Source organism: Amblyomma maculatum, chromosome 4, assembly GCF_055883805.1.
Source record: "Amblyomma maculatum isolate TAMU_Amacu chromosome 4, ASM5588380v1, whole genome shotgun sequence".
Lineage (NCBI taxonomy): Eukaryota > Metazoa > Arthropoda > Arachnida > Ixodida > Ixodidae > Amblyomma > Amblyomma maculatum.
In genome coordinates this window covers 179524732-179548765 of record NC_139347.1, presented here as the reverse complement: position 1 = coordinate 179548765, position 24034 = coordinate 179524732, and the positions used below count along the sequence as shown (strand labels likewise).

General features: G+C 47.7%; 4 non-coding genes across 4 annotated transcripts; all 4 read left to right on the top strand.

The window, feature by feature from the left end:
• Positions 1 to 7804: 7804 nt before the first annotated feature.
• On the top strand, positions 7805 to 7925 carry TRNAL-CAA (transfer RNA leucine (anticodon CAA)). Its single transcript has 2 exons — positions 7805 to 7842; positions 7880 to 7925. It is a non-coding gene; the product is annotated as a tRNA-Leu (tRNA).
• Positions 7926 to 13070: 5145 nt separating this feature from the next.
• TRNAL-CAA (transfer RNA leucine (anticodon CAA)) lies at positions 13071 to 13191 on the top strand. Its single transcript has 2 exons — positions 13071 to 13108; positions 13146 to 13191. It is a non-coding gene; the product is annotated as a tRNA-Leu (tRNA).
• A 65-nt stretch (positions 13192 to 13256) lies between these two features.
• TRNAL-CAA (transfer RNA leucine (anticodon CAA)) lies at positions 13257 to 13377 on the top strand. Its single transcript has 2 exons — positions 13257 to 13294; positions 13332 to 13377. It is a non-coding gene; the product is annotated as a tRNA-Leu (tRNA).
• A 65-nt stretch (positions 13378 to 13442) lies between these two features.
• Positions 13443 to 13563, top strand: TRNAL-CAA (transfer RNA leucine (anticodon CAA)). The gene is made up of 2 exons: positions 13443 to 13480; positions 13518 to 13563. It is a non-coding gene; the product is annotated as a tRNA-Leu (tRNA).
• Positions 13564 to 24034: the final 10471 nt, after the last annotated feature.

Genomic DNA, 24034 nt, shown 5'->3' with positions numbered 1-24034 from the left:
CTGTTCCACGGATGTGGGCGTGGATTCGAATCCCACTTCTGACAGATTTATTTTTTCCGTACTTCGAGAATGCAGTATAGTGCAGCAACTAAAATCATGCTAGAAAAGTGTCAGGATGGCCGAGTGAATTCTGCTTCCGGCCACGCCAGTGAACGGACGCAGGACGCAGGGCTCCTCAGGAGCGGCTTCAGCGGCCATGTCAGGCCGCGGTAACAGGACTTCTGAACAGGAAAATATTTACCAGGTTGTGTTGCCTGCACTGCCAACAGGTCGGTTTGTTCTGAGTAGAGTTTTTTTGCACGCCGATATCAGGGCCCGCCCGTACCGGGTGGAAGATTTCCGCGACGCGCTGGCACAGCATTCGCTGATCCCCGATGTTATTGCAATGGGGGCGTATCGGATGAGTCACGTCTGAGCTCACTTTCAAGAATTCTGAAGCGGTGACCAGGCTTGTTAGTGTAGGCGAATTGTGTGTGAAGAACGGTCGCTGCTAGGTGATTGACCCGGCCAACCAGGACGTGCGACTGAAACTTCATTGGTTGCTAGGCAACGGGCCAGACGAGGGTGTTCGTGCGGCCTTTGCGCCGTACGGAAAGGTGTCTGAAGTTACACGGGAGCGCTGGTGTGTGAAAAGTAGGATAGAAAAGGGCTTCACTACTAGACTCGTCACGCTGAAGTTGAAAGCTGGCGTGTAGCTGGGTGACCTGCCACATCAGTTGAACGTTAGCGGTGAGCTGGCGCTAGTTGTGGTGCCAGGCAGACATCCCTTGTGCCTACGCTGTCGGAGTACGGGTCACATCCGCAAAGAGTGCCGTGTTCCTCACTGCGGAACCTGTCGACGGTTCGGGCATGAAGACAGCCAGTGTACACGTACCTACGCAAGCATTGCCGGACCTGGGACCAGCGAAGACTCGTCCAAGTTAATAATGGATGAGGTGGATGCGGAGGAGGCGGCGGACATTAGAGGACATTCAACAAAACAGGACGCGCCTTCCATGACGGTTTTAGCAAAGAATAAGGTGATGGTCTCAAGTGAAAAAAATGAAACTCTGCATGTGTCGAACGTTCCATCCCCGGACCATGAAAGAAGACGTAATCAAGTTTTCTGACGCTGAGGAGCATCTCAGTACTGAGCCTCCTTGTACTGATGCCATGGAAGTTGGGCCGGAGACAGCGGCCTTAATTGCCGCGAAATGTCCACACGAGGAAAGCTTCGAGGATACTCAGCTGCCAGGCGGCGTTTGTGACGAGCCACCGCCGAAATCTGCGGGCATCCGAAGATCAACTTTGAGACCGAAGCCGAACTTCTCGGCCGACACGCGGCAGGCGGGGAAACCGCCTCCGTAGTTTTTTGTGGTGTCCTGAACGATTTGTGGGTGGGCTGCCTACCGACAATCGTCAGGAACATTCTGAAACCAAGCGGGGCGTGTGCGAGAAAAAAAATGAAAGACGGTGCTTGGACTTCGTTTGAATGCAGCCCGACGTTCCGCTGGGAGGACATTACATGGACACATACGCCGCTGTTCTTCAGAAGCGGAGGCCACGCAAGCATGAAGATAGGCACCGTGCGGGTACGGGCGTCCCTTTCTAACACATGACTTTCAAGCATAACTCGCCGTTACACGTCGCTACTTTGAATGTCAGAGGGCTCGGAGCGAGAAGGCGACAATTTCAGCTCAGTCGCCTCCTTATCGATAATGATATAAATGTAGCAGCTGTGCAAGAGTCAAAGATTGAGAGCCAAGAAAGCACTGACCGAATGGTGGCTTCTTTTCAAACAATCTTTTAACGCGGCAGCGTTAAGGAGCTCGTGTCGCAGAAAAGCCGGTGTCGTCGGCGTCGGCGGCGTTAGCCGTGAGCGATAAATCCCGGCATGCACTTCATAAATTAAAAGCAACTTCCAAGATGGGCTGAGTGGGAATCGAACCAGGGTCTCCGGAGTGTGAGACGGAGACGCTACCACTAAGCCACGAGTTTTTTTCTTCTTTATTTCCGAAGTATACATGAACAACAAATGGTCACACTTAATAAAATACTTCAGCTGCCCTTGAGCTGACGCGTGTGAGGTTAAAATTCTTCAATTTTACCAGGTCTACCAGAACTTCTGCCCACTGTGGTGGGTCAGGGAGCGCGCAGATACATTCCCGTAGATAAACAGCACTTTCAACAAAATTTTCACGTACACTGCGAATGTTAATATCTTCATGCCTTACTTGCATTCGTGTTCTCCACAAGCTGTGGAGGCCCAGAAGCATTATTAAATCATAGGGTACGTCTTCGTTCTCCACCGGTAAAGACTGGATGCCATAAGGGTTTAGTGGCAGCTCTTTTTTAATTGTTCTTTGTAGCACGTCCCAATGAAATACTGCATCCCAGCAGTCAAAGAATATGTGTTCGATTGTCTCTGGCTTCTTGCAAAGCTGGCAGTTTGTCGTCCAAGGGACATAGATTCCTTTTTCGTGAAGCCAGGTTTTGACGGGTAGAGTGTTCGAGTGCAACTTAAAAAAGAACGTTTTGGCAGCCGATCGAACTGGCATCCTCTTCACTCGTTTTAAAATATCCTGCCCTGGGCCTCCACGGTAAGGCTACCGATACAAAGGTGGCGGCAGCACGATTTCCACTAGGTCCTTATACAGCTTTTTCTTGCCAACACTGTACAAATATTCAAGGGAAAAACGCACTTCTAACAACTTGTAAGAGAGAACTACCTCGCGCAAATATCCTGTGACAGCACCACGCATGTTTTCACTTGAGGAGACAACAAATCCGGCTAACAGCCTTTGCAGCCGCACTTGCATGACTGTTCTTAAAAAGGTGTCATTTTGGTCGCGAAGAAAAAAAAAGCGCGATACCACTTGGCGCAGAAACAAATGAATCAAAGCGACTCCTCCGCTTTTTAAAGAAAGAAATAAATTTGTACGCCTCGTCTTTTCCCAGGTCGAAGCCCAACGAAAAACCGGAAACACACGATGAATTTTTTGAATGGCAGTTCGTGACGCACATAGAACATTCATTACATACCATATCTTTCAAATCAAAAACACATTGCAGATGAACGCGTGTGAAAAGATTGACAGTTGCCTTCCCTGCCATGCTTGCGCTTTCTCTCGCACTCTATTTGTTTCTTCCTTCCAGTGTAAGCTAGGATCGCGATAACATTGTAGGGGCACACCCAGATACTGCATTGGCAAGGAAGACCACTGCAATCGGGAGAAATTTTCAACAACGTTAACCACTTCACAAATGCTCTCTTTGTTTTTACAAAATACTGCAATGTCGTCCGCGTATGCAAGTAGCTTCACATGCGCCGACTGAAGCTTGGAACCCGAGATGCATTCATTATTGAGTATGGCCAAGCATAATGGCTCGAGATAGGCTGCAAAAAGCAGAGGAAAGAGTGGGCATCCTTGCCTCATCGAAGAACGCACTGCGAGACTGTCAGTGAGATCGCCATTAACTATAATACGCGTAGAGCAGTTTGCGTACGCCATTCTCACTCCCTCCACGATTACCGAGCCCACTCAGCCACGAGTTCGATGCTTGAAAGCGGTACAAAAGCGCTTCTAGTGAATGCGGTGTTGCCTTAAAAACGTGCCGTAGAACGTTATACTGCGGTGTATATCGGTAATTATGATCATGCTACTTACAGAAGTCGCAGTTACACGAGTAGCGAAGTACGTTTCCACGAGTAGCGAAGTACGTTTCCGCTACATTTCTTCTGCGCTCTGCGCACATGCAGAGCCATCTTGCGGCGAACACAGAAGAACCCCTCCTCGCAATGTGCGGCGCTGCCCCGACACGTGGCGCGCCACTCGCCCCTGACGTTTCGCCGTGCACCCTCACGGGTTGTAGAATCAAGCGTCTTTGCTTTCTTTAGATCACTATCTTCGCTCACCGGCTTCTCCCCTTCGGGCCGCGCGGGTACCGGTGCGAGGATGCCCCAATACCCTTGCGTTTAATAAGTTTTCTCGCTCTCTCCCATTCCAACATCCAGCGTGCGTCACTCGAACAGTGGTGTTTAGGTGACGCGGCTCCTCTTTCCGCTCACAGCGCGATTGCTAGGTGCAGCGTCCGATGCCGGACGCCTCTGACGTGGTCGCTGTGCCGGAGCGCTTCTGCTGGGAAAGCGTCCCCTGCGATGTGTGCCGAGCTGCTTCCGAGGAATCATGCTTCTGCGTGGTGCTCCGAAGTGTTGAGTATAAAAAAATATCTTTGTGTGATTCAAGAGCATACCGAGCGAATGAGTGGTCGGTGCGAACGAGATGCAATAAAGCTATAGCGTTCCACTCTTGAAGGCGAAGCTTAAGCGTCCTCCAAATTTTTATGTGTGTGTATGCCATTCTGTTGGTGTATCGGGTGGATGCCTTTTATTTATACGTAACAGGCTGGGAGTAAACGTAGAGTTCGTTTTTGCCTGTCCAAGTGGTCGGCATTTGGTTACTGATTTTACCTACTGTAATTTATGCTGGCGTGTTGTGTGTGTGTATGCTCCATTTCAGAATGCGAACGTGAATTGTTTTTTGAGTCAATTGAATTGTGGTTGAAGGTCGACAAAATTTTGCTTGTACTTGGTGTCTACAACTGTGTGTACGCAGCTGTGGACCGAGCGGCGAAGTGTAAACCTCGAACAGACAGAAGCTCCGACCTGTTGAATGCACTTGTGCATGAGTATGGCCTTGAGGATGTCGGCAGTGTGTTCTCCACTGGAAACCAGCCAGAGTTCACGCACTTTCAGCGAGATAGCCATGCTAGATTGGACAGGGTGTATGCCTCGGTTGATCTTCTTTCCCTATGTTCTGCATATGAGGTCAAACCTCTGTCTTTCAGTGATCATTGTCTCGTGAGTGCAGTGTTCGGCAGGGCAGGAAAGAAATCGCGCTTCAACTGATACCTATGGAAACAGAATGCCAAACTTCTCGCCGATGAAGAGTTCCTTACGGAAGTTAAGACCGAGTTTGAAAATCGTCTGGCTATGCGACCAGTAAGTTTTGAAGCGGAATTGGACAGCTTCAAAGAGTGGGTCAAATTGAAAGCCATAGAAAAGAGCAGTAAGGTGCGGCATCAAGAGAAAAAAAATGAAAAATAACTGAATGAACAACTTGAGTTTTGGAAAGCATGGAAAGTACTGTGCCAGGGCATTTCGCCACTAAAATACGAGAGATTAAAAGTGAGCTGGAAACAATCGATAGCGAAAAATACACAGCGGCTGCCATATGTGCAAGGGCTGAAAACCTTTGGGCTGGAGAAGTGTCGACAAAACGAGCGCTAGCAGACGAGAAAAGATACGCCTGCCAGAAAGAAATAAGGAGTATAAGGTATGCCGGCCATATCACTGAAGATGCTAAAGATATTCAGCGTGCGGTAGCAGAGCACTTTGAAGAACAGCTTAGCGCTAAGCTTGAGACTGTAGGCGGCTTTCAAACAGATTTTCGAAGACTGATGCCTGCACTGGATGACGAAAGTAAAGCGCGCCTAGAAACAGCGATACGTTGCAGGAGATAGAATCTGCAATCGATGACCTGACCCCTGGGAAAGCACCTGGGCCGGATGGTCTAAGCGCTGCCTTATTTAAAACTTTTCAGCAGTATGCGGCTCAGTTTATGCTCGATGTAATCACTGAAGCTTATGAACGTAATACTATTCGATTGTCTTTCTCTACATCGCACATAGTGCTAATACCCAAGACCTATGATCCGGAGAAACGACAGTTGGTGGGGTCATATCGACCGATTAGCCTCACCAATGTTGACTACAAGGTGTACTGAAGGTTTTAGCAAAAAGAATGCAAAGTGTAATAAAAAAATTAGTTGGGTCTCATCAAACGTGCGGCATCAAGGGTCGATCCATTGCCACGAATATACATGTCGCCAGAACCGTACTAGAATGTGTTGATGCACTCGGTGGTCAGATAGCCATGACGCAGTTAGATTTGGCGAAAGCCTTTGACCGTGTTTCTCACGAAATTTTTTTTTCTATTTTGGAGCATTCTAACCTTGGTGAAGTCATAGTGGAGGGTGTTAAAATGGCTTATGCGAACTGCACGACCTGTATTATAGATAATGGTGAACTGACTGACAGCATCGCAGTACGTTCATCGGTAAGGCAGGGCTGCCCGCTCTCACCCCTGCTTTTTGCACTGTATTTAGAGCCACTTTGCTTGGCTATCATTGATAACGATCGCATTTTAGGGTTCAAGCTGCAATCAGCACACGTGAAAATGCTAGCATATGCTGATGACAGCAGTGTTTTATGCAACCAGAAAGAGCATCTTTGATGTCACGGGTGTCGTCCAAACATTTTGTGATCAAACCGGATGTAAGATCAATTGGGAGAAAAGCTCTGGGTTTTGGCACGGTGATTGGGACGTGACACCTGATTTCTTCTGTAAGCTGCGATGGTCTGCTCTCCCAACACTATATCTAGGCGTGCCTTTAGATTGTTATCGAGATCTCAACGTGCACTGGATTGAAGAAACATCCAGAGCGAAAGAAAAAGTGGATGCGTGGCAAGGAAGGCAACTGTCAATGTTTTCGCGCGCTTCTATTTTCAATGCTTTTCTTATTTCGAGGCTGTGGTACCTCATAAATGTGATGTGTGTCTCACGAACCTTAATTCAGAAAATGCACCGCGTTTTTGCTGTTTTTATTTGGGCATCCACATGGGAAAAAACCGCCTGGACGAATTTGTTTATTTCTGTTAAAAGGGGCGGGCTTGGCCTTGCACATCTGTTCTTGCGTCAGGTGGTTTCGCGATTTATATTCCTCCGTGATCAATAAGATACCTTTCTAAGAACTGTGATGCAAGTGCGATTGCAGAGGCTGCTCCCTGAATGGATTGTGTCATGTGAAAACATGCCTGGTACTGTTACTGGCTAGCTGCGCGAGGGTGTTTTTTCGTGCAAGTTGCTGGAAGTGCGGTTTTCTTTTGATTACCTTTACAATGTTCCCCTCCCCCCCCAAAAAAAAACAAAAACAAAAAAATATGTATAAGGTTCTCATTGACGTGATGCTGCCGGTGCCTTTTACCGGGCATTACACTGTGGAGGCCCAAGGCAGGACGTTTTGAAAAGAGTGAAGAAGATGCTAAAACGTTCCTTTTCAAGTTTCAGTCTAATACTCTCCCTGTTAAAACCTGGTTGAATGAAAAAGGTATCTCCGTCCCATGGACAACAAATTGCCTGTTGTGGAAAAAAACGGAAACAATTGAACACGTTTTTTTAGTCTTGGGATGCTGTCTTTCTATGGGACGTCCTCCAAAGGACAATTAAAATGGAACTTCCCTTAACTCCTTACGGTATCAGATTCCTACAAGTGCAGAATGATGATGCACCATGTGATTTAATTATGCTTCTTGGCCTCCATAGTTTGTGGAAAACACGAATGCAGGCGCGACACGCAGATATACATACACGATCTGCGCGTGAAAACTTCATTGAAAGTGCGGTGTACATACGCGAAACTTTCAGGATGCGGCAGGATCCACCACAATGGCATTGTCTATTTGATGAGCTGGTGCACTTGAAAAGATTTTAGCCTCATACGCGTTAGCTCAAGTGTAGTTGACGTGTTTTATCATGTGTATTTTTGTTTTGTGTTTCACGGCAATAAAGAAAAAAAAAGTCAGGATGGCCGAGTGGTCTAATGCGCCAGACTCAAGGTTTAGTACTTTGTTCGCTATGTGAACTAACCGAGGCTTCTGGTCCACGGATGTGGGCGTTGGTTCGAATCCCACTTCTGACAAATTTATTTTTGCTGTACTTCGAGAATGCACTGCAGTGCAGCAACTAAAATCAGGCTAGAACAGCGTCAGGATGGCCGAGTGGTCTAAGGCGCCAGACTCAAGGTTTAGTACTTTGTTCGCTATGCGAACTAACCGAGGCTTCTGGTCCACGGATGTGGGCGTTGGTTCGAATCCCACTTCTGACAGATTTATTTTTGCTGTACTTCGAGAATGCAGCGTAGTGCAGCAACTAAAATCAGGCTAGAACAGTGTCAGGATGGCCGAGTGGGATTCCACTTCCGGCCACCGAGCGTGACGGACGTGATTATCATGGGCTCCCAAGGAGCGGATTCAGCGGACCAGCTGGGCCGTGGTATCAGGAGCACGGAAATGCCTACCAAGGATTATGAACTGGTTCTACCGCATCTGCCTACAGGTTCGAGTGTTTTGCACACTGTTTTTTGCATGGCGACATAAAAGCCAGGCCGTACCGGGTGGAGCACTTTCGAGACTCCCTCGCTAGTCTTTCACTGCTGCCGGAAGTGGTTGCCCTCGGGGCATATCAAATGAATCACGTATGGGCGGTAACGTTTAAAGGTGAAGAGGCGAAAGCGAAGATTTTGCAAGCCCAAGCTATTGAAGTGAAGGAACACCGCTGCGTAGTCATTGACCCCTGTAACCAAGGCATCAGGTTGAAGCTTTTCTGGCTGCTTCACGGCGTGCAAGACGATGATGTGCGAGCGGCGTTGGCGGCTTTTGGAAAAGTGACTGAAATTTAGAGAGACAAGTGGAAAGTGCAAGGGTGTGTTGACAAGGCTTCAACGACACGAACGGTCACGCTGAAGCTAAAAGTGGGCGTGACCCTTGAGGACCTGCCGCATCAGCTTCGGGTCGCCGAGGACGCCGCACTCGTCCACGTCCAAGGCAGAGCCCCGCTTTGCCTCCGGTGCCGCGGAAAAGGTCATATACGGCGTGATTGTCGTGTGCCGCGCTGCGGGCTGTGTCGTCGCTACGGCCATGACGAGTCCCAGTGTGTGCGCACGTATGCAAACGTTGCAGGCCCCGTGTCGAGTGAAGTGGCAGGCGAGCACTTGATGGACGCAGTGGACGCCGAGGAAGCGAGCAGTGGAATCACTGAGGAGGCAGAACAGAAGGAGCAATCCTCTGAGAAGACCCCTGCCCTTAAAGGACACTGTGAGTCAGATGTGATTGTTCCATTGCCGAATGTTGCTGGGACCGAGATACCCACGAAAGAAGACGGCAATGCCAGTGCTGCAAGCCCAGCTTCGGCTACGCAACACAATGAAGAATAGGGAGACACTGAAGCTGAAATGCCAGCTGCTTCTACCTTTCCTGTGAAGCGTGTGCACGAAGACAGTGTAAACGAGGAATCAACCCAAGGAAGAGCGGGGAACGGTCAGCCTCCACTGAAGGCGGCCCCCCTTCGCCGGGCGTTCTTCAAGCCAAGGCCAAACGTGCCCCCAGACCGGAGAGCTGTGTCACCTGTGCCTCCGCCATAGCGGGGGTGCGCTTTTCGGTCGAGACGTCACAAACCCGGTCCATGATCGGGAGGAGCGCTTGGAACAATGGACAGACTCGCCTTGGTCATCTCATGCAACAGTTAAACTGCAATGCTGTCTTTCTGCAGAAGAGATGAGAGTGAAATGTTTCGCGATTTATAATTTCTTGAGATGGCGACCTAATTATCCACTAGCTTGCGCGTAGCCCGCTAAAAGTGAGGGGGCTGTCAACGCGTCGGAGACAACTGCAGCTGAACCGCATTCTGCTGGAAAATGAAATTGATGTGCTAGCAGTTCAAGAGAGCAAAATTGAAAGCGAACAACAAACAGAGAAAATGGCTGAAATATATCGTTCTAGATATAGTGTTTGCGTTTGTCATGCGGTTGGAAGATCGGGGGTATGTGTCATTTTCATCCGAAATTGCATAGAGTGTGTACAGTCTGTGTTCTCGTGTGAGAGTGGACGGCTATTGATATGTGATTTCTGTTTTTCTGGATTGGACTAAAGAGTGATCTGCGTTTATGCGCCGACTAAAACGTTTGAGCGGGAAGAGTTCTTTCACTATATGAAATCCTTCCTAATACATGAGAGGCGTGTTTTCCTGCTGCGAGACTTCAACTGTGTCTGTAGACCCGAAGATAGAACAACAGACCGTGTCCTTCGTGACAAGAGTGCTGACATTGTTAATGAGGTAGAGCTTGAAGATGCTGGCTGTATAATGACGCATGAAGGCCAAGCAAAGTTCACGCACTTTCAAGGTAGCTGTCATGCAAGGTTGGACCGAATATATGTTCCCATTGATTGTGTGCCCTTGTGCTCTGAATATCAAACACTTCCCATGGGCTTTAGTGAACACTCTCTCGTAATGATTACTCTATGCATAAAAAGTAAGGCAACAAAGTTCAATAGGGAGCTATGGAAATTTAATGAAAAACTGCTGCTGGATGAAGAGTTTACCACTAAAGTTAAAGAAAATATTAAGCATATGTTACAAAATGACTCTAATTTTGTACAAGCATGGGAGCAGTTTAAGTGCGATATAAAGATAGCTGCTATTGACCGAGCATGCACTCTCCGACGTAAAGAAAGAGAACAAGAAAAAGAACTTCGTAGCACACTTGAATACATGCTTAGCATGGAGAGCGTTCAGCCTGGCTTGTTCGCCCAAGATATAAAAAAGATAAAAACCAAACTTGAGGTGATAGACGAAGAGAAGTATCGCGGTGCGGTGATAAGGGCACGCAGCGAAAGATTGTGGCTCGGAGAGACGCCCACGAAAAGGGCACTTAGTGACGAAAAAAGGTACGCAGTGTCAAAAAAGATAAAAGAAATCTGCTATCAGAACGTAGTTACCTCGGGAAAAAAAACGATTGAACGGGCGTTTGTAGAATTTTACAGCGAATTGTTTAGCCTGGAAACACCGGACATTGAACGCTTCAGAAAAGACTTTCTGTCGCTGCTGCCAAGAGTAGAAGACGAAGTGGCGCTGACACTTGAAGCAAGTATTACTTCCGAGGAAATTGAGGCCGCTATCGGGGAATTAAATTCCAATAAGTCACCCGAACCAGATGGTCTTGGTGCTGCCATATACAAGGCCTTTCCAACTGAAATGGCTGTTTTACTGGAAAGAGTTATTAGTGAATGCTACGAAAAGAACGTACCTCTTCCGTCTTTTCGAATGTCACACATTGTACTAATCCCGAAAACAGACGACCATGTTAAGCTTCAGTCTGTAGCGTCTTACCGTCCTATAAGTCTAACGAATGTTGGCTATAAAATTTACATGAAAGTACTAGGGCGACGACTCCAACGTGTAATTACTTCTCTTGTAGGCCCACATCAGACATGCGGTATAAAAGGAAGGACCATTTTTACTAACATACACGCAGCAAGGAGTGTACTCGAATGTTGTGACGCGATGCATGACCACGTAGCCATGATGCAATTAGACCTCCACAAAGCATTTGATAAAGTGGTACATGAAATTTTGTTCTCTGTTTTAGAGTATGCCAATGCTGGTTCCGTGATTACAAAGGGCGTGAAAATGGTTTACGAGTGCTGTTCAGTGAGTCTGGTCGTGAATAAGCGTTTAACTGATCGTATACCTGTTCAGTCGTCAGTAAGGCAGGGCTGTCCTCTGTCTCCCCTTTTGTTTGCGCTTTATCTGGAGCCTTTCTGTTTAAGATTGCTTACAAGGCCAAACATACGCTGTTATAGATTTTTTCAAAGTAAAGTTCGGGTTTTGGCATACGCGGACGATATTGCGGTTTTTTATACTGACCATGAGAGCGTGCAAGAAGTTGTTAAAGAAGCCACTGCTTTGGAAGTGGAAGTGAAATTAGTTGGGCAAAGGGTTTAGGATTTTGGCATGGAAACTGGCAGCACGCGCCTCAACTGTTCTCCAGTATGCAATGGACAATAACGCCAGGCAATTACCTTGGTGTGCCACTAAAGCATTACCGTGTAAGGAAGGAATGTTGGGCCGGTGAAGTTGAGCAAGTGAAAACCCAAACAAACAAATGGGGAGGACATAACTTTTCTATGTTCGCAAGAGCTACTGTTTGCAATATGTTCCTGGTTGCAAAATTTTTTTACATGCTGCAAGTGTTGTCTATGTCAAGAATTTCTGTTCAAAAACTGCATAGGGTATTTGACACGTTTGTGTGGACTTCAACATGGGAGCGTACCAGTCGATGCAATCTTTTTCATGCGGTGCATAATGGTGGACTGGGATTGTCACATTTATACTTAAAGCAGATTGTAACCAGGTTCTTTTTTTTTGCGCGAACAAAGCGATGTTTTTTTTAGAACGGTAATCCAAGTGCGATTGCGTGATTCACTGCCGAAATATGTAGTTTCGACTATGTCTTCAGGGCCAATGGCTCTAAGTGCTTTTCTTTGCGAAGTTGTCGCGTCTTCCCAAATAATGAAGGCGAGATTTTCAAATGAGTATATGTGTACTGTTACGCGAAAACGGCTTTACAAAGATTTATTGGAAACCTTTTTACCTGTGCCTCTTTATCGCGCTGTATATGCTTTGGGTCCGGAGCGGGACGTGTTTAAAAGAGTGAAAAGAAAGCCCATCAGATCGTCCGTAAATCTTTTTTTTTTTTTTCAATTGCATACCTGCACTCTTCCGGTGAAGCCATGGCTGGAAAGCAAAGGCCTTTTCGTGCCTTGGTCTGCTGACTGTTTAATTTGAAAAAGCTGGAATCCATAGAGCATATTTTCCTTGATTGTCACGATGCGGTTTTTTTGTGGGACGTGCTACAGCGTACTATTAAAAAGGACTTACCAATAACGCCGTTTGGCATACGCTACCTTCCATGCGCCCAGCCAGGAGAAGTGCCTAGTGATTTATTAATGGTCTTGTGAATGCACAGCACATGGAGAACGCGGATGGATGTTCGCCATGAGCATGTTGTCGTACACCCAGCCCATGAATTCTTTGTTGAAAGTGTCATGTACACGCGTGATGTTTTCGGAGGGCAATCTGAACCCCCGGATTGGCTACAAGTCTTGAACAAGCTCATGTCACCTAATGCATTCTATCACAAGAAACCTGGAAGAAAGTGACTTGTGTTTTTAATACCATGCGACTTTTCATCGTTCTTTGTAGTTTCCAAGTCGGTAATAAAGAAAAAAAAAGGATGGCCGAGTGGTCTAAGGCGCCAGACTCAAGGTTTAGTACCTTACTCGCTATGCGAACTAACCGAGGCTTCTGGTCCACGGATGTGGGCGTGGGTTCGAATCCCACTTCTTACACGTTTATTTTTGCCGCACTTCAAGAATGCAGTGTAGTGCAGAAACAAAAATCCGGCTAGAACAGTGTCAGGATGGCCGAGTGGTCTAAGGCGCCAGACTCAAGGTTTAGTACCTTACTCGCTATGCGAACTAACCGAGGCTTCTGGTCCACGGATGTGGGCGTGGGTTCGAATCCCACTTCTTACACGTTTATTTTTGCAGCACTTCGAGAATGCAGTGTAGTGCAGCAACTAAAATCAGGCTAGAACAGTGTCAGGATGGCCGAGTGGTCTAAGGCGCCAGACTCAAGGTTTAGTACCTTACTCGCTATGCGAACTAACCGAGGCTTCTGGTCCACGGATGTGGGCGTGGGTTCGAATCCCACTTCTTACACGTTTATTTTTGCCGCACTTCAAGAATGCAGTGTAGTGCAGCAACTAAAATCCGGCTAGAACAGTGTCAGGATGGCCGAGTGGTCTAAGGCGCCAGACTCAAGGTTTAGTACGTTACTCGCTAGGCGAACTAACCGAAGCTTCTGGTCCACGGATGTGGGCGTGGGTTCGAATCCCACTTCTGACAGGTTTATTTTTGCCGCACTTTGAGAATGCAGTGTAGTGCAGCAACTAAAATCAGGCTAGAACAGTGTCAGGATGGCCCTAATGAAACGGAGAAATTAATATTTGTGACATGATACAGGCCTATATCACTAACAAATGTTGATTACAAAATTCTAATGAAGGTTCTTGCGGCCAGGCTGCGGACAGTAATTCAAGAGATAGTCGGCACCCATCAGACTTGTGGCATCAAAGGACGGTCCATAACTGCTAATATACATAAGGCGAGGTGCGTGCTGGAGTGCTGCGACGCTGTTTGCGCTAGGGTCGCGGTTCTCCAGCTCGACTTGGAAAAGGCTTTTGTTTTTGTTTCTCATGATGCTTTGTTTTCTATTTTGGACTATATCAACGTGAGTTCTGTTATCAGAGAGGGCGTGGCCCTGGTGTACCGAAACTGCACCACGAGATTGATTGTCAACAAGGAACTGGGCGATCCAATAAATGTGCAACGCTTGGTGTGCCAGGGCTGCCCCCTCAGCCCTCTTCTGTTCTGTATTTATATAGAAACTGTGTGCTTGTCTGTTATACGAAGCGAATTTGTCCAGGGCTTCCAACTGCATATGTGCGAGGTGAAACTCTTGGCGTACGCAGATGACGTAGCAGTTTTCTGCTTGGACAAAGAAAGTGTACTCAAGGCTATTGAGATAGTGAAAGAATTCAGGGCGATCTCAGGAAGCCCAGTAAACTGGGGAAAGTGCTTAGGGTTCTGGCATGGGGAGTGGTCATCGACACCCAATGTTTTTGCCAACGTAACCTGGGTCACAATACCGGTGAAGTATTTGGGCGTACCTTTGGAATGCTATGAAGACAGTGATTCATTCTGGCGTGCCCAAGCTCAATAAATAAGCGAGAAGGTCGACAAGTGGAAAAGGGCGCCGCTATCTATCTTCGCGCGAGCCACTGTGTGCAATCTGTTTTTTGTGGCAAAGTTGTGGTATGTCATGCAGGCACTTCATTGTTCCAGGTTAAATGTACAAAAGCTTCATCGAGTTTTTTCAGTTTTTATTTGGGCATCCAAATGGGAAAGGTGTAGCCGAGATAACTTGTTTCGCAGGGTTCGATAAGGTGGACTTGGGCTTGCTCATCTATTTTTACGCCAACTGGTTAATCGTTTTATTTTCCTCCGTGACGTCTCAGACCCTTTCTTACGTACTGCGTGCCAAGTAAGGCTCGTTCGGGCAGTGCCCAATTTTGTTGTCTCTACGAGAATTATTCCAGGGCGAATTTCCAAGTTTTTTCAAGAAATAGTAAGCAGTGTCCGAATTTTAACTGCTCGTTTTTCGGTAGAATACTTGAGTGCAGTCAAAAAGAAGAAACTGTACAATGATATTTGTGACAACATTTTTCCTCTTCCTATGTACACAGCCTTGTACAGCGAGAATCTAGGTCAAGACGTGTTAGAACGCGTGAAAAGAATGCCAGTTTCTCCGGGGTTAAAGACGTTTTTCTTTAAGCTACATACAGGTACATTATCGGCGAAAAACGTTTTCGAAGACAAGGGTTTTTATCTACCTTGGGGTTCACAATGCCTAATATGTAAACAACCAGAGACAATAGACCATGTTTTTCTGCACTGTTGGGAGGGGGTTTATTTTTGGGACGTATTACAAAGAACACTTAAAAAAGAATTACCTTTAGATCCACACGGAATCAGGTTCCTGCCGACAGATAATGAAGATGATGTACCCTTACACACCGTAATGTTGCTAGGATTACACAGTCTTTGGCGGTCCCGAATGGCGGGCTTCCACGTTGACCCTGAAGCTCGCCCTGCAAGGCTCTACTTTCGCGAGTGTATGTACACCTTTGTTGAAATGCACAAAGCGATGAGTGCAGTCCCAGCATGGGTGGTGAAAGTTGAACCATTGGTAGAGTTGAGAGAATTTTAACTCGACAACGTCAACCCCAATAGGGTCAACGCCTTTTTTACCTGTGTCATATTTATGTGAACATCATGAGCTGGAGTGTTCAGTTCAATTTGTGTGTCAACCTTGGTTATGTGTATGACAGCCGGCAATAAAGAAAAAAAAGGATGGCCGAGTGGTCTAAGGCGCCAGACTCAAGGTTTAGTACCTTACTCGCTATGCGAAGTAACCGAGGCTTCTGGTCCACGGATGTGGGCGTGGATTCGAATCCTACTTCTGGCACATTTATTTTTGCCGCACTTCGAGAATGCAGTGTGGTGCAGCAACTAAAATCAGGCTAGAACAGTGTCAGGATGGCCGAGTGGGATTCTGCTTCCGGTCACGCCAGTGAACGGACGCAGGATGCAGGGCTCCTCAGGAGCGGCTTCAGCGGCCATGTCAGGCCGCGGTAACAGGACTGCGGAACAGGACAATACTTACAAGGTTATTTTGCCTGCACTGCCAACAGGTCGGTTTGTTCTGAATACCGTTTTTTTGCATGCCGATGTCAGGGCCCGCCCGTACCGGGTGGAAGATTTCCGGGATGCTTTGGCGACACACTCGCTAATCCCCGACATTTATCGCTATGGGGGCGTATCGGATGAGCCACGTCTGGGCCGTCACTCTCAAAGATACTGAAGCGGTGAACAAGATTGTAAGTGTAGGTGAGCTGTCTGTGAAAAACGGTCGCTGCTTGGTGATTGACCCGGCGAACCAGGTTGCGGCTCAAACTTCACTGGCTGCTACACAACGTGCCAGACGAGGACGTTCGTGCTGCATTTGCGCCGTACGGAAAGGTGTCGGAGGTTTCCCGGGAGCGCTGGCGTGTTAAAGGTATGCTAGAAAAGGGCTCCACCACTAGACTCGTCACACTGAAGCTGAAAGCTGGCTTGAAGCTCGACGACCTTCCGCATCAGTTGAACGTTAGCGGCAAGCTGGCGCTAGTGATTGTGCCAGGCAGACCCCCATTGTGCCTACGCTGCCGGAGTACGGGTCACATCCGCAAAGAGTGCCGGGTTCCTCGCTGCGAAACCTGTCGACGGTTCGGGCATGAAGGCAGCCAGTGTGCACGAACCTACGCTAGCATTGTTGGGCCTAGGACTAGTGAAGACTCGTCCGAGTTAATTATGGACGAAGCGAATGCGGAGGAGGCTGCTGACATTAGAGGTCAGTCAACGAAACAGGACGCGCCTTCCATGACGGTTTTAAAGAAGAATAAGGTGACGGTTTCTAATGAACAGAATGAAACTCTGCATGGCTTGAACGTTCCATTCCAGTACCATGAAAGCGCGTCAAAGGAAGCGTCAGAAGACGTAATCAAATTTTCTGATGCTGAGGCCCATCTCAGTACTACTGAGCCTTCCTGTACTGATGCCATGGAGATTGGACCGGAGACAGCAGCCTTAATTGCCGGGAAACGTCCGCACGAAGAAATCGTCTAGGAGACTCAGCTGCCAGGCGGTGTTTGTGGTGAACCGCCTCCGAAAACTGCGGGCATCCGTAGAGCAACTTTGCGACCGAAGCCGAACTTCTCGGCCGACACGCGGGGAAACCGCCTCCGTAGTTTTGTGGTGTCCTGAACGATATGTGGGTCGGCTGCCTACCGACCAGCGTCAGGAACATTCTGCAACCATGAGGGGCGTGTGTGGAAAAAAAAATGAAAGACGGTGCTTGGACTTCGTTTGAATGCAGCCCGATGTTCTGCTGCGAGGACATTACATGCACACATATGCCACTGATCTTCAGAAGCGGAGGCCACGCAACCATGTAGGTAGGCACCATGCTGGTACGGGCGTCCCTTTCTAATTCATGACTCTTAAGCTTAATTTGCCGTTACACGTAGCTACTTTGAATGTCAGAGGGCTGGGAGCGAGAAGGCGACAATGCCAGCTCAGTCGCCTCCTTTTGGATAATGATATAGATATAGCAGCTGTGCAAGAGTCAAAGATTGAGAGCCAAGAAAGCACTGACCGTATGGTGGCTTCTTTTCAAGCAAACTTTTATGTGTGTGTATGCCATTCTGTTGGCGTATCGGGTGGATGCCTTTTATTTATACGTAACACGCTGGAAGTAAGCGTAGAGTCCGGTTTTGCCTGCCCAAGTGGTCGGCTTTTGGTTACTGATTTTACCTACTGTAATTTATGCTGGCGTGTTATGTGTGTGTATGCTCCCAATTCAAAATGCGAACGTGAATCGTTTTTTGAGTCTATTGAATTGTGGCTGAAGACTGACAAAATCTTGCTTGTACTTGGTGACTACAACTGTGTGTGCTCAGCTGTGGACCGAGCGGCGAAGTGTAAACCTCGAACAGACAGAAGCTCCGACCTGTTGAATGCACTTGTGCATGAATACGGCCGTGAGGATGTCGGCAGTGTGTTCTCCACTGGAAACCAGCCAGAGTTTACGCACTTTCAGCGAGATAGCCATGCTAGATTGGACAGGGTGTATGCCTCGGTTGATCTTGTTTCCCTATGTACTGCATATGAGGTCAAGCCTGTGACTTTCAGTGATCATTGTCTCGTGAGTGCAGTGTTCGGCAGGGCAGGAAAGAAATCGCGCTTTAACTGGTACCTATAGAAACTGAATGAAAAGCTTCTCGTCGATGAAGAGTTCCTTACGGAAGTTAAGACCGAGTTTGAAAATCGTCTGGCTATGCGACCAGTAAGTTTTGCAGCGGAATGGGACAGCTTCAAAGAGTGGGTCAAATTGAAATCCATAGAAAAGAGCAGTAAGGTGCGGCATAAAGAGAAAGAAAAAGAACTGAATGAACAACTCCAGTTTCTTTTGAGCATGGAAAGTTCAGTGCCAGGGCTTTTCGCCAGTAAAATACGAGATATAAAAATTGAGTTGGAAACAATCGACAGTGAAAGATACACAGCGGCTGTTATACGTGCAAGGGCTGAAAAACTTTGGGCTGGAGAAGTACCGACAAAACGAGCGCTAGCAGACGAGAAACGATACGCCTGCCAGAAAGATATACGGAGTATAAGATATGCGGCCATATCACTGAAGATGCTAAAGATATTCAGCGTGCGGTAACAGAGCACTTCGAAGAACTGCTTAGCGCTAAGCTTGAGACTGTAGGCGGCTTTCGAACAGATTTTATAAGACTGATGCCTGCACTGGATGACGAAAGTAAAGCGCGCCTAGAAACACCGGTAACGTTGGAGGAGATACTATCTGCAATAGATGACCTGACACCTGGGAAGGCACCTGGGCCGGATGGTCTAAGCGCCGCATTCCTTAAAACTTTTCAGCAGTATGCGGCTCAGTTTATGCTCTGTGTAATCACTGTAGCTTATGAACGTAATACTATTCCATTGTCTTTCTCTACATCGCACATTGTTCTAATACCCAAGACAGATGATCCGGAGAAACGACAGTTGGTGGAGTCATATCGACCGATATGCCTCACCAATGTTGACTATAAGGTGCACATGAAGGTTTTAGCAAAAAGACTGCAAAGCGTAATAAAAACATTGGTTGGGCCTCATCAAACGTGCGGCATCAAGGGTCGATCCATTGCCACGAATATACATGTCGCACGAACCGTATTAGAATGCGTTGATGCACTCGGTGGTCAGATAGCCATGATGCAATTAGATTTGGCGAAAGCCTTTGACCGTGTTTCTCACGAAATTCTTTTTTCCATTTTGGAGCATTGTAACCTTGGTGACGTTATAGTGGAGGGTGTTAAAATGGCATATGCGAACTGCACGACCCGTATTATTGTGAATGGTGAACTGACTGACAGCATCGCAGTACGGTCATCAGTAAGGCAGGGCTGCCCGCTCTCACCCCTGGTTTTTGCACTGTATTTAGAGCCACTTTGCTTGGCTATCATTGATAGCCATCGCATTTTAGGATTCAAGCTGCAATCAGCACACGTGAAAATGCTAGCATACGCTGATGACATTGCAGTCTTTTGTGCAACTAGAAAGAGCATCTGTGAAGTCACGAGTGTCGTCCAAACATTTTGTGATCAAGCCGGATGCAAGATCAATTGTGAGAAAAGCTCTGGGTTTTGGAACGGTGATTGGGACGTGACACCTGATTTCTTCTGTAAGCTGCGATGGTCTGCTCTCCCAACACGATATCTAGGCGTGCCTTTAGATTGTTATCGAGATCCCAACGTGCACTGGGTGGAAGAAACATCCAGAGCGAAAGAAAAAGCGGATGCGTGGCAAGGAAGGCAACTGTCAATGTTTTCGCGCACTTCTATTTGCAATGTTTTTCTTATTTCCAGGCTGTGGTACCTCATAAATGTGTTGTGGATCTCACGAACCTCAATTCAGAAAATGCACCACGTTTTTGCTGTTTTTATTTGGGCATCCACATGGGAAAAAACCGCCCGGACGAATTTTTTTTATTTCTGTTAAAAGGGGCGGGCTTGGCCTTGCCCATCTCTTCTTGCGTCAGGTGGTCTCGCGATTTATATTCCTCCGGGATCAAAAAGATACCTTTCTAAGAACTGTGATGCAAGTGCGATTGCAGAGGCTGCTCCCTGAATGGATTGTGTCATGTGAAAACATGCCTGGTACTGTGACTGGCTTCCTGAGCAAGGTTGTTTTTTCGTGCAAGTTGCTACAAGTGCGGTTTTCTTTTGATTATATTTCCAATGTTCCCAGAAAAAAACTGTATAAAGATCTCATTGACGTGATGCTGCCGGTGCCTTTTTACCGGGCATTACGCTGTGGAGGCCCAGGGCAGGACGTTTTGAAAAGAGTTAAGAAGGTGCCCGTGAGGCCATCAGCTAAAACGTTCCTTTTCAAACTCGACTCCAATACGCTCCCTGTTAAAACCTGGTTTAATGAAAAAGGTATCTTCGTCCCATGGACAACAAACTGCCTGTTGTGCGAAAAACCGAAAACAATTGAACACGTTTTGTTACAGTGTTGGGATGCTGTCTTTCTATGGGACGTCCTCCAAAGGACAATTAAAAAGGAACTTCCCTTAAATCCTTACGGTATAAGATTCCTACCAGTGCAGAACGATGATGCACCTTATGATTTATTTATGCTTCTTGGCCTCCATAGTTTGTGGAAAACACGATTGCAGGTGCGTCATGCAGATATAGATACACGATCTGCGCGTGAAAACTTTATTGAAAGTGCAATGTATATACGCGAAACTTTCAGGATGCAGCAGGATCCGCCACAATGGCATTCTCTGTTTGATGAGTTGGTGGACTTGAAAAGATTTTAGCCGCGTACGCGTTAGCTCAAGTGTAGTTGACGTGTTTTGTGATGTGTATTTTTGGTTTGTGTTTCACGGCAATAAAGAAAAAAAAAGGATGGCGGAGTGGTCTAAGGCGCCAGACTCAAAGTTTAGTACCTTACTCGCTAAGCGAACTAACCGAGGCTTCTGGTCCACGAATGTGGGCGTGGGTTCGAATCCCACATCTGACACGTTTATTTTTGCCGCACTTCGAGAATGCAGTGTAGTGCAGCAACTAAAATCAGGCTAGAACAGTGTCAGGATGGCCGAGTGATTCTAATTCCGGCTACCGTTCGGTGCGGACGCAGAAGCATGAGCTCCGGCGGAGCGGCGATTGCGGCCCAGGCTGGCCGCGGTAACAGGATTGACGAAAACAGCGATAAGGAATATCAGATCATTTTGCCGCATCTGCCCACCGGACGTGTTGTTTTCAACACAGTTTTTTTGCACGGTGACGTACGAGTGCGACTCTTCAGTGTTGAAGATTGCCGGGACGCCCTGGCCAAGATTGGTAAGCTCCCAGACGTGGTGGCCTTGTGTGCTTACCAAATAAACCATGTCTGGGCGGTGACTTTGAACAGCACAGAAGCAACCAAGCGGCTGCTAGCCTTCAAGGAGCTTCAAGTGAAAGGTCGACGGTGTATCGTCATTGACCCGGAGGACCAACAGGTGAAGCTACGGCTCCACTGGATGTTGCACGGCGTGGCGGATGAGGATATCCGAACTGCTTTTGCGGCTTTCGGTGAGGTGACCGAGAGGTGGCGAGTCCAGGGTGTTCACGAATAGGGCTCAACAACGAGAACCGTGCTTCTGAAGTTGAAGCCTGGGATGAAGATAGAAGACCTGCCTCACCAGATAAGAGTAGCAGGGGAGTTGGCCCTTGTTGTGGTGCCTGGGCGGCCCATGCAGTGCCTGCGCTGTCGCGGGACCGGTCATGTGCGCCGGGAATGTAAGATTCCGCGGTGTGCGACGTGTAAGCGGTTTGGCCACTCGGGGGAAGACTGCGTACGAACGTATGCAGTGGCTACTGCACCAACAGCGAGGGCGGACATGACGGAACACCGAATGGATGTCGCAGAGAGGGAGGAGGCCGCAAAAGGGGTCGGAGAGGATGAGAGGATGGCAGCAGCGACAGGTATGTTAGTGTCCCCGGGGGGTGGTGACGAGATGCTCGGTGGACCAGACGGGGAAGTGGCACTGCCAAGCAACGGACCGTCGGAGGAAGAAAGGGTGAGCGATGCCGAGAGCTCAAAAATTGAACTTCTGGAGTCTGCGGGCAGACGGGGGACCCTCGAAGGGAGCAGGGGCCGAGCGACCAACGTCCAGGGCCCTGCGAAGCGTGGCCACGACGGGAACGCCAGTGAGACGAACGAGGCAGAGGCAGCTAGCAACGACGAGCCGCCGATAAAAACGCCAATAGGGAGGAGGGCGACCTTCAAACCAAGACCGAATGTCTCGACGGACAGGAGAGCTGCCGAAAAGCTGCCCCCGTCACAAGGTCTGCCAGTCCAACCTCATGGCTCTGGCGTGAACGAAAACGTCTAGCCCCATGCTAGACGTGAAAGGTAAGCACCATGCTCTTGGCCTTCTTTCTTTCTAAGAAAATGGCTTATGAACTGTCACTAAAGGTTGCGACCCTTAACGTGAGAGGTCTAGCAGCGAAAACGAAGCAGAGCCAGGTCCTGCGCCTTTTAAGTGAAAATGACATCGATATACTTGGAGTTCAAGAGACAAAAGTCGAGGGTGAACAAGAGACCGAGAGCATGGTGCAACGTTTCACGTCGCGGTTTTACGCAGTTGTCAGCCATGCAGTCGGTACTTCTGTTGGATGCGTCCTGTTTGTGAAGAAGTTGCCGGGTCTTGTAGTGCAGTCGCATGCTTCTTTCCGTCGGGTCGGGGCATGGTCGTCGATTTTAGTTTTTGCTCGGCTGAGTGGCGTGCTGTTTGTATATATGCACCTACGGTAGTTGATGAGAGGTCTGCTTTGTTTGATTTTGTTGAAGATTATTTAAACACGGATAAGCAACTTGTCTTTCTGGGAGATTTCAATTGTGTACTGAGCTCCGGTGACAAAAATAGCCATCGTACATTTAGGGATCGTAGCACAGAGGTACTTTCGCGCTTGATTGACGAGTTTGTACTGGTAGACGTTGCAGAGTGTCTCAAGAGCGAGCGACGGGTTCAGTATACGCATTTTCAGGGTGCTAGCCACGCCCGCCTTGACAAAATTTATGTGGCCGCAGAACTGGCTTCAAAATGCCAGGATGATTATGTTTTGGCGGTAACGTACTCAGATCACTGCATGGTTCACTGTACAATTGGAACAAGAAAGAGAGGTAGCGGTTTTAGTTGGGAATTGTGGAAGTTAAATAATAAACTGCTGAATGACCACCAATTCACCAGACTAGTAGAAGAAATTGGTAAGATTTGTCAGGAGGACACCCACGAACTGGGACAAGAATGGGAACTGTGTAAGCAACAAATAAAAATCAAAGCTATAGAAAAGGCCAGCTGCATGAGGTTTCAAGAAAAACAAAATGAAATGCATTTAAGATCTTTGCTAGATAAATTGTTAGCCCTGGAGTGTAACACGCTAGGGTTATACCTGGACGATATTAGAAAAATAAAACAAAGACTTCAATTGAATGACGAAGACCGCTATCGCGGAGCACTGGTGCGTGCGAGAGCGGAAAAACTGGCCATGGATGAGACGCCGACAAAAAGATCGTTGGGAATAGAAAAAGCAAATGCAAGGCGAAATCACGTGGCAGAGGTAGATTGGGCAGGACGCACAGAAACCGATAACGAAGGAATCGCGAAAGCTTTCCGGGAGTATTATGAAGAGCTATTTTCGTCCCGAGAGGTTTATTTGGACCGTTTTAAAGAATCCTTTCTTGACGCGATGCCAAAAATTGATGGCGAACAAAAAGAAAGACTGGAGCGGCCAACAAGCGAAAAAGAAGTGCAGCAGGCAATAGAAAATTTAAACCCAGGGAAATCACCGGGGCCTGATGGCCTGAGTGCGGCTTTTTATAAAGCGTTCAAGGAACAGCTATCTCCTTTGTTGTGTGCCTTATTTAATGAAGCGTATGAACTGAAGGCACTGCCTGCGTCTTTCGGATCGTCGCACACAGTACTTATTCCGAAAACTGACCAACCAGATAAGCTTAGGCAGTTGTCGTCTTACGGGCGCATTGCTCTGACAAACGTTGATTACAAGATTTATATGAAGGTGCTTGCTGGTAGACTACAAACCAGGTAAGGTTAGGCAGTTGTCGTCTTACGGGCCCATTGCTCTGACAAACGTTGATTACA